This window comes from Diospyros lotus, chromosome 5 (assembly GCF_014633365.1).
Source record: "Diospyros lotus cultivar Yz01 chromosome 5, ASM1463336v1, whole genome shotgun sequence".
Taxonomy (NCBI): Eukaryota; Viridiplantae; Streptophyta; class Magnoliopsida; order Ericales; family Ebenaceae; genus Diospyros; species Diospyros lotus.
The window spans coordinates 168,443-179,693 of record NC_068342.1 but is presented as its reverse complement, the minus strand read 5'-3'; the positions used below and the strand labels follow the sequence as shown (position 1 = coordinate 179,693).

The following is an 11,251-nucleotide window of genomic DNA, read 5'->3' as shown; positions in this document are numbered from 1 at the left end:
TTCTTCTTGTTGCCATAACAGGGGGAAGTTGAGCTCGTCTAAGGTACTTGACGAACAAGAGCAGATAGAGCAACCGGCCCCACGGTGGGCTCCAAATGATGATACTGGACTGATCACCGAGGTCTATCTCGAAGCAAGTACCTGCAAGGGCAGGGCTTTAATCCCCCGGGAGGAATCTGAGGCTCAAGTTAGTAGAAGAAGATACCCGAAATGAAAAGTCACTCAGTAGTTAGATACCCATACCTGTAGAAGTTGACCTCTATTTAAAGATGTCGTAGAGTTTACTCTTAAAAGATAGGATAACCTTTGAAAAATTAGTTGGAGAGAATCTCGGTTGACTGAGTCACTCTCGTTCAAAATCAAATATGGGATGAAGATATGAAGGACACGTGGCGCTTCCTGAGACAGGCACGTGGCGGCACCAACGTAGTAGTCTTTGAGGATTGTATAGTAAATTTGCCCTTAGTAAAATATCCCATCACCACATGGTGAAGCTGAACGTTCTTCGGGTGGCGCCACAGCATGGGCAACACAAAGTTGTAATTAGGCGGTATGGGCTTGTAGACATCTCTGAAGAACATGTTCAAGAAATCCTGCTTTTCCAATGGGGTTGGAGGGATGACTTTGAGTGTTTTCAAGAGGTTGCCGTAGGTGGACAGGCTGGGCTCGAACACGAACATCCCAGCGTTGAAATAGAGCGCCTGCTTTGGCCCCATCTCCTCCCTCCATCGCACCTTCTCCGGGCACTGCTGGCAGTGCCCGATCTTGTACTGTGGGCTGTGAGACCACATCTTCTTGCAGAAGCAGTCCATCACCGCGTACAAGTGGTCGTTCGGCAGGCCGAAGAGGTGATCGATGTTGTCGAACACCTGAATGTCCCCGTCCAAGTATATCATCTTGTGATACTCCACAAACTGCCTCAACATATTCAATATTTAATCAAACTTTATATATATATATATATATTCTTTAATCAAACTAAAGATGATCAATCGGAAACTAATGATAACATGAGGAGGTTTAATTAATTAATTACATACGTACCTCCTAGATGCGAAATTTGGAGTAGTTGATGACGTAGTAGGCCATGGCTAACTGGGTCTGGTTCTCCGATGGGTACACGGGCTCGATCTCCCGGACAATGCAGCCCTGAGCGAGGAGCATGCTGTGGTGCTCCTCCGGCAAGTCCGACAAGACAACCACCACAAGCGGGTAGGCGGTCTTGGCCTTCCTCAAGCCCTTGGCTAGTCTAATCACGCCCTTCACGTAGTCCCCTTTCCCAACCAAAAAGGTCACGTACGCCCTGCTCATCAAGTTGGCCACCTTTGCCAGGTACCAGCGGTGGCGGTCTTGGCAGTCGCAGTGAAATCTAGACTAGAGAGAGTGAGAGAGAGAAAGAAGATAAAGAGAAATCTAGCTATTTGGATTGGAGGATATATGAGTTGGTGAGTTTTGAGCGGCAGGGAAGAAGTTGTATTTATAATGCACAAAGCGTCGGTTAACTTAATAATATTCTGAAATTGTGTGGATTAGCGGATGGATGAGTCTAGACAGGGCCGGACCTTTCATGAGGCCCGTGAGGCAGTTGCCTCAGGGCCCATGAAAATTTATGTATTTGGGGGCCCATAAATTGGAACCCCCCCTTTTTGCTAAGGGCCCAGCCGCCACGGTTTACCCCCTCCCCCTCTCGCTCTACATTCGCCCTTGCCCTTCTTCCCCTCTCGCTCTCGCTTTCGCTGCCGTCTCTCGCTCAGTCACTCTGTAACTCCCTTCGTCATCGTCATCCTCACGCCTCGCCTTCATCGGTTGCCCTCGCCGTCGGTGGGTGGCTCACCTTCGCTCTCGCCCCTCTCTCATTTCGCTACTCCGTCGGATCGTCGCCCTTATCCTTCGCTTTCTCGCCTCTTGCTGCTCGGTCGGCAGTCGCTTGCCCTTGTGGCCGATCACCGATGGCTCACTGTCTCACTCTCTCTTAATTGCTCCAGGTGGCTTGCCTTCGCTCTCGCCTCTTGCTGCCTCTCTCTCCTTTCGCTACTCCGTGGCGTCGGATCGTCGCCCTTCACCCTCGCTTTCTCACCTCTTGCTATGCTTGGTTGGCAGTCACTCGCCCTCGTGGCCGGTCACCGGTGCCTCTTTGCCTCGCTCTCAGTCGCTCCAACCTCCAGATCTGTGATCTTGCTGCCTCAGATTCGGTCCTTAAAGTAGATCTCCTTCTCCAGAATCCAGATCTACTTAATGCTTAGCTTCAACCGGTTAGTTTCTCCTTCACAAATCATTTTCATTTTGTTTAGTTTGTGATACATTGGGAGATTTGGATTATTTGATAGGTTGCCTATATCTATTTTATTGATGTTGGCTTTATTGATGTTGGCTGAATCTGGCAAAAGAAAATTTAATTTTATTGATGTCTCATTTTATTTATATACGTGATAATTGTTTTATTTTTAAAAATTGTAATTAGAGTATAGAGATGCCTGGTTCATTTTATTCTTCTTCTTATTATTACAAGTCTAGATAAAAATTAAGTTTAACATTATTATTACTTAAGTGTGTCGTGTAATGTCATAATATTTTTTTCCTTTTGACTTTTGTTAGGTTTAGGCAATAGTCACAAATCTGTTAGATATGAGCCCTAAAGACCAGTTCCAGTGACACAAAGGGACTCGATCTTGTAATTCTTTAAATATTATTTAAATGGCAAGTTTATGTTTTTATTTAAATTGCAATATGGTTTAAATTATAAAACATATATCCATTAGTATAATAAGAAGTGGATACCATTCTTAAGTGTTAAGAATACGAGTTACGGATAATCCACAATTTGTTATACTATAAACATGTTCCTGGCCATAGAATTCCTATCATGGATGATAGCAACTCGTAAAGGCCAGCACATTGTCTTCCTCCTTGTTTCAGTATGAGATACTGAAAGATAAGGTTGGTGAGTCTCGTGCCATTCTGTATGAGCTATAGAAGGAAGATAAGTGGGTGCTCGTTACAAGAACGAGTTCACTGAACGGGACTGTTAACATTAAATCACATGGGTTATTTCTCACGGGTCAATGATTTAATGTTAGCTGCGATTTTACAACTAGTCCTTAGACCTGAGATGACATGGATATCTGTGTATTGGTGGATTAGGATATCAACGATATCATGTGGTTGTTCTAATCAAGGATAATCATACGTATCTATGTGCCTGATTCAGTGATACATGAGGTATGTGTGCATTAGACATGGAATCTATCACCTCGAGATTTATGAGGAAGATATCCTATGCGATCCAGTAATCACTTGACGATAAATCCTTGGCCGAGGTAATATGACGATGGAATTTGTTCCATACGGGTTGTGTCATAATTTGTCAAGATTGATTTTGGATTTGGTCATATGACAAGATTAAGAGATTCGACCTACTGACCATGATCTCATATCTTGTCGGGATATAGGATGATAGAAGGACCGTATTGTATGGTAACGTAGTAAAAGGTTCACAATACCCGCTTCACAATAAATTGGGTAATCATGATATATTGCTAGATGTCACTCATGATTTACGAGAATTAATTGTTGATTATTCTTGTTGCCAATTTATTTGTGGACCCAGAAAGTCCCACCCAAAAAGAAATTACTTTCAAAGAGAAAATAAATAAATTAGTAATTTTATAATTACTAATTATAGTGCATTTATTTATTGGATAAATAAGAATAATTAAATAATTATATTATGAATGTAATTATTTAATCATAGATTGGGTTGGGCCTTTTGCTAGTACATTAGGCTTGGCCCAATGGCACTATTGGATTCAAATAAATTCCATTGGATTGGGCTTGGTCCAATTGCATTAAATGGAATGGACTTGAGAAGTCCAACCCATTTAATGAAGAATAGTTTTTAATTGGAACTATAAATAGCTCCAAACTCTTATTTTCTCTAATAAGTGTCTTCTTGATTCACTTGAATGTAGAGAGAATTTTGGAGAAGAGTTCTTGAATCCAAGAGGTAAGTTAGAAATTTTTGTGAAAAATTTCTTCTACTTATCTTCTCTCTTTGATATTCTTGAATAGAAGTGATTTCGGGTGGACCGACTCGGCATCCTACACTTGGAGGATTATACGGCGAGAAATCTAACGGTGAAATAAGATTTCATCAAAGAGGTATTTTTCGTTTATGCCTTCGTTTTATTAAACCATAATTTCTGAAAAACGGGATACCTGCAAATTAAATTTTAATTTCCGCTGCGCATATGATAAGATCTATGTAACTCAACAAAATCATGCCTCCTAAATATATGTCTGGAGCTCAAAAAAGAAAAAGGAAACAAAGGAAAGGAGCATTAGTTCAACATCAAGCTGGTGATATGTTTAAATACTTTAATAGCAGCAAAATAACACAGGGAGAAGAAATAATTGAAAACTTGGGTGAAACTTCAATAGAGGAAGAAGAAACTTGGAATGATAATGTCAATGAACAAGGAAACTTAGTTGATGAATTGAATGAAGACAAAGATGATCACGTTGATGTCAATGAATTAAACGAGAAAGAAGAAGACAATATTCAACATAAAGATTCATTGATTAATTTTTATGATCCAGGGTGTTGGGATAAAATTGACCAAAATATGAGAGATTTGTTAGTAGAGAAGGGTCCAAAAAGAGTTGATGGAGTTTTGTTTCCTAAAGATAGTAATGGTAGGCATTTTGAATTATCACAATATAAGCGAGTATTGCTCAATGGAGAAACAAATTATAGGAGATGGCTAGTATATTCAGTTCATTTAGACAAGGTTTTTTGCTTTTGCTGTAAGTTGTTCAAGACTCAAAAAACAATGAGTAAAATTGGTCCATTGGGAAATGAAGGATACAGAGATTGGCATAATATGGGTCGGGGTCTTAAAAATCATGAAGCAAGTAAGGAGCATATAGATTGCATGACTAGTTGGATTGAATTAGAAACAAGATTGAGTAAAAATAAAACAATTGATCAAAGTGTGCAGATTGAAATCAATAAAGAAAGAGAACACTGGAGACAAGTGTTGAAGAGGATAATAGTTGTTATGCAAAGAATGGCAAAAAATAACTTGGCATTTCGAGGAGATTGTGAGAAGCTTTATGTGGAAAATAATAGTCTTTTTTTGCAAATGATTGAAATGATTACTGAGTTTGATCCGATTATGAAAAAGCACATTCGACGTATTCAAGCACATGAGACTCATTATACATATTTGGGCCCTAAAATTCAAAATGAATTGATACAAATGTTGGCAAATGAGGTAAAAAGTTCAATTCTTAGAAAAGTTAAACAAGCAAAATATTCAGCCTATGTTGCACGGAAACACCTCATAGGTGTCGTTTCCCCGTTTTCGAAACGTTTCCTATTCCCGTTTCGGACCCTATTTATGCCTACTTTTTTAGAAAAACGTCCGTTTCCATGTTTCCATTTCCTATCGAAAACGTTTCCGTTTTCGTGCAACATAGTATTCAGCAAACTCTGTAATGGTAGAAGAATATTGGGTAGAATTTTTGAAAGTTGATGATATATCAGGGCTTAGACTTTTTACTGAGCTTAAAAACATGTTGACCAATCTTGAGCTAGACATTGACGATATTAGAGGTCAGGGGTATGACAATGGGTCTAATATGAAAGGGAAGCATAAAGGTGTACAGACAAGATTACTTGAAATAAATCCGAGGGCTTTTTATACTCCATGTGGTTGTCATAGTCTTAATTTGACTTTATGTGATATGGCAAATTGTTGTCTTAAAGCTATGTCATTTTTTGGAGTGATACAATGCATCTATACATTGTTTTCTTCATCTACCAAGCGATGAAAAATTTTCAAAGATCATGTGAAAGGTCTTACACTTAAGCCATTGTCACAAACACGTTGGGAAAGTCATGTTGAAAGTGTTAGGCCTATAAAAGAGTAAACTATACAAATAATAAATACTTTATTTGACTTGGTAGATACTAGTGAAGATCCTAAAACAAAGAACGAAGCTGAGTCATTAGCAACATATGAACTTCAGAATTTTGAATTCTTGCTTGACATGGTAATTTGGTACAAGTTATTGCATGCAATCAACACTGTAAGTAAATTTCTTCAAGCTGAAAATATGGATATTGATGTTGCTATCAATCTTTTAGAATGACTTCTTTTGTTTCTTGATGACTATAGAGAATCTGGGTTTGATAAGGCTATGGTTGAAGCGAAACAAATAGCAAATGAAATAGGAGTTGAAGCTGTATTTCGAGAAAAACACATGATTCGAAGAAAGAAACAGTTTGATGAGGATGGAAGTGATGAGATAACACAATCAGCAGAAGATTCTTTTAGAGTAAATTATTTCCTTTTCATAATTGATCGAGCTCGTTCTTCATTTCAAACTAAATTTGAACAATTTAAAAAATATAAGGAAACATTTGGATTTCTGTTTAATTTGGAGAGGTTGAAGTGTGTTGATGATGATACTTTATTGGGGTCTTGTAAGAATCTTGAAAAATCCTTAACGCATAATGGTTATTCTGATATTGATGGAGATGATTTATTTTTGGAGTTGACAATCTTGAAATACTCTTTACCTAAAGAAACAAAAAAAGCAATTGATGTGGTGAACTATTTGAAGAGAATGGATGGATGTTTCCCAAATGCTTGTGTAGCCTACAAAATTTTGTTAACTATACTAACTATAGTTGCATCTGTAGAAAAAAGTTTCTCCAAGTTGAAGTTGATCAAGACTTATCTCCGCTCAACTATGTCACAAGATAGATTGAATGGATTGGCTATGTTGTCTATTGATAAAAAAATGCTCGAACAACTTGATTATATAAACTTGATTGATATTTTTGCCTCCAAAACTACAAGGAGAGTAGTTTTTAATTGATAATTTAGAAAATTTTCAATTTTATTCTTTGATATGGTGTAAATATTTATTTATTTATTTTATATTTTATTATAAAAAAATAAAATTTAAATGTACTCTACGATTTGGGGGCCCATTTTTGCATTTCGCTTTAGGGCCCCCAAATCTCAGGTATGACACTGAGTCTAGAACGGAAAGAGGACTGTGAGCTTCTACTACGTAGTGGCCAGGTCCTGGTTGGGGAGGTTGGTAGGTTCGACAAGGGTTTAGGTGTTAAAGGATGTTGTTTGGTCAAGTGTCCTTGATTGCAGGCAACGGTGTCATTAATGATCGGATCGATCAAATCGCTGCCCTTTCTATAACCATGCGTGTCGGATGATGATATCTAAGAAACGTACGTGTCTTATTGTTGGGCAGCTACGAGCCTTCAACTACTATAGAATTGAAACGGTAACCCAACGTTAGAGTGTAGACCAACTGTTTGTCGGTGTCGCCGACCAAAAACAAAGCTACCAACGGAAAATGGTAACGTGTGGTGAGCTCACACGATAACAGTGTTCTAATAAGTTCTAGCATTGCATGGGTGGAGCTGGAGGCATGCATCTTTGACATGCCCCACACGGTACTGGCTCTTGGCTATCCCAGAAAGTTCACCCACCCAGGCCTAGCCAGCAACGCATGCAGTTAATTGAATTAAAGACAATTTTGTAAGATAATTCACAAATCTTAATTTAATAAAATGAAATGAATTAACGTAGATTTGGTTCGACTGTCTACTTGGGTTTACTAGAGTAGAGTAGGGCCGCCCCGACAGTTAGCAGACCAGATCTCCAAATAAGGAAGAAGAGGAATGCTATGGGTACGCCACCGGCTACACCCTCGACTACCGAAAGTATTTTAAATTTATTTTTAAATTCTTTTTCTGCTTTTGCAAGGCCCAAGAAAATGCACCACCCGCCCAAACGCAAAGCCATCTTTTTCTCTCTCTCCTGCTTCCCGCCCAAACCCAAAGCCATTTTCTTTTCTCTCTCCCGCCCCTTTTCACACATGACAGCAGACTCTCTTTCTCTTGCGCTCTTTTTCGCAGATACCGTCGACCCAGCCACCTCTCTTTCTCCGATCACCGTCTGTCCAGCCGCCGGCCACCCCTCTCACGGCCACCATTTGTCACTCGCCTAAAACCACACCGTCGCCCCCAACCGCCTTTCCCTCTTCTAACACTGTCGTCTGTCTCTCTCTCTCACCCAAAACAACATCATCGCCTCCACCCGCCTCCCGGCCACCGTCTTTCTTTCTCTCTCTCTCTCTCTCTCTCTCGCCCAAAACAACATTGTCGTCCCCAACTGTCGGCCACCGTGCTACATTGAGTTTAAGTTAGATATGGCGGTGAAGTTATCATGCATCTTATGGAGCTATTAAAAAAAAATAATGATGTCCAAAAAGAAACCGATACCAACACAAAGTTTGAAACAAAATAATCAACCCCTAACATAGATTTAATAGCAGAAAAACAATCCAAATCTGAATTTAGCCAGTTCCGAATAATAAGATGAAAATGTTTTTTAGCACTCCTACAAATACGAATTACAACATCACATTACCATGTTTGTCTATAATTAAAATGTGATTATTGCATCAATATATATGATCCTTGTATAATTGCTTACCAACATTAATTTGTATCATTCAAGCAACCACTCCTTTCTGGTCTACAAACATGGTCTTTTAGTTTTCACAATCATTCAGTCCGTCAGAGTAACCACCTCAGTAGATAAACCATGATTCCCAGAGTTCTTGATTGCATGTAAAGTTCTTAGTTTCTTGGTAATAAATATGAGATACTTGCATTTAATTTTGGACAAGTTGTCTTAACGTTTATCCAATGCACTTTCTTTAGATTGCACAAGAAATAGCCCACCCGATTGCCCTTGAGGAAGGAGGTTTTGGAATGTCCTATGATCTTCTTTGTGGTCGAGCTGGATTTTTGCGGGCTGCTCTGTTTATAAACAAAGATCTTGGACAAGGGACGGTTCCAAATGACCTTGTCATGCCAGTTGTTGAAGCTGTGTTTGCAGGAGGCAGAGCAGGGGCATCTGATAACACTAGCAGCCCCCTGAGAGAGAAAGAGACGGTGGTCGTGAGAGAGGTGGCCGACTGTTGGGGTCTAAGGTCGTTGTGAGAGGGAGAGGCGGGTGGGGGCAACGATGTTGTTTTAGGTGAGAGAAAGACAGACAGTGGCCGACGGGTGGGGCGACAGTGTTCGGAGAGGGAGAGGCGAGTGGGGGAGACGATGTTGTTTTGGGCAAGAGAGACAGATAGATAGACGCTGGCCATGAGAGGGGTGGCCGACAGTGATCGGAGAGAGAGAGGGAGAGGCGACTGGGCCGAAAGTGTCTGTAAAGGGGAGAGCAAGTGAGAGAGGGAGAGAGAGAAGATGGCTTTGGGTTTAGGCAGGTGGCAGGGAGAGAGAGAAGAAGATGGCTTTGGGTTTGGATGGGTGGTATATTTCCTTGGGCCTTGCAAAGGAAGAAAAAAAATTTAAAAATAAATTTAAAATACTTTCGGTAGCTGAGGGTGTAGCCAGTGGCGTACCTATAACATTACTCAAGGAAGAATGGATAGCGTAGGGTAGGGTGGCCTAATAAAGAAGGTCATCCGCCGATCATCGATCAAAGCCCACGTGTGCATCCAACCCGCTACACTACGTGGTGTTGCCAGTTGATATATATATATATATATATATTAGAGGTGTACACGGTTCAGTCTGACCGGTTTTTGGCCAATTTATTGCGCCGAACCGCACATGCGATTTTCACATGTAGTCAAACCGACCGGTTTGATTTGGCATGAAAAAACCGTACTAAACCGCACCGCGTAACGCGGTGCAGTTTGGTGCGGTTTTCACGGTTTGCAAATAAATTCCAACAACCCCAATCGACATACAAATAAATCCAAATCCAAATATCTTGATCAGACAATGTCCACCAAAGATCTCAAGCTTCCGCACCAAACCAAAGCCATCTTAATAACAAAACATTAAGGACTGGAAGTGCAAATGGAAGAGATACCTTATCAGAAATGGAGTTGGTATCGTTGGATCTGCTGATCTAGGATGAGGGGGAAAACAGATATGAGTCGTCCATGGACTGGTGGGACCGACAACAAGGAATGGGTCGTCGCAGCGGGGGTCGTCGCAAGTTTTCATCACTCGTGCGTGGACTGGTGCGACCAGCAGCTGGGGTCGTCGCTCGCTCGTGCGTGGACTGGTGCGGCCAGCAGCAGGGGTCGTCGCAAGTCTTCATCGCTCGTGCCTTATGGTTTAGTGTGGCGACCGACGGGGGATGGGTCAGGTGCAGCAGCCGACGGACGATGGGTGGGTGCAAGATTGGTGCGGCAGCCGATGAGGATGGGTGCGTGTGAAGCTTTAAGAGACGAAGAGGGAGAGATGAGAGAAATGCTGAAATGATTTAGGGTTTCCCCACCCCTTTTATATTTTATATTTTATTTTTTTATTTTTTATATTTTTAATTATTATAATATATATTGGGCGGTTCGGTTTGAAACCGAACCGCGAAACCCCCAAACTGCAAACCGTGCGGTTTGGGGGTTTCTCAAACCGTGTCGGACTGCCACTCTAAAAAATCGCACGGTCTGGTGCGGTCTGGTTCGGTGCGGACGGTATCTGCGGTGCGTCAATTTTTTTGAACACCCCTAATATATATATATATGTGGTTCGGGTGGGGTCCGCAAACACGTAGTCAGTATGTGCACTGTTTTGTCACGTGGCATTTTACTACTATTTGAACAGCCCATTGCTCACAGCCGACCGTGGGCGGGTTGCGGGGTTAGCCCTATTCCTTGTCTAGCCTGCCTGCCATGCACCATGTACTTCAGTTCAGTATTCAATACCATGGGCTGGGCTCACTCCCATAAATAAATATTCCGTCGGCTCATCTAACTTCAATCCCAATTCCTTCTCCCCCAGTACTCATATTCTTTACTCGTATTTCCTATAGAATACTTGTACTTGATGGAGATTCTTGTACACTCAATTTAAATAAATAAATATAAATATCTCAAAATTTAAGATTATTAAAATTAGTAATTCATTGTATATTAATTTTTAATTTAATTAAATTAGATCGTCGCTCTGATTAATACCCAATAACCCTAATCCTCATTAAGATATTTGGGTTTGGTATTATGTTATGAATATTCCACAAACATTAAGCTAAATATATTATCATAAAATTATTGCTATTGTGAGTAAACAGCAGATACTCATTCTGCTATTCTGCACAGAGTGCGAGTGTTGTCTACTAATCTAATGAATAAACGCGATTATTAAATCTAATAATTCTGCTGCTGCTACTAAAAAAAAAAAAAA

The 11,251-nt window shown here is 40.5% G+C and overlaps 1 pseudogene; it reads right to left on the bottom strand.

Annotated features, from left to right (window-relative positions):
* Nucleotides 1–359: 359 nt before the first annotated feature.
* LOC127801442 (galactinol synthase 2-like) lies at nucleotides 360–5,600 on the bottom strand (annotated as a pseudogene).
* Between the last annotated feature and the right edge of the window lie 5,651 nt (nucleotides 5,601–11,251).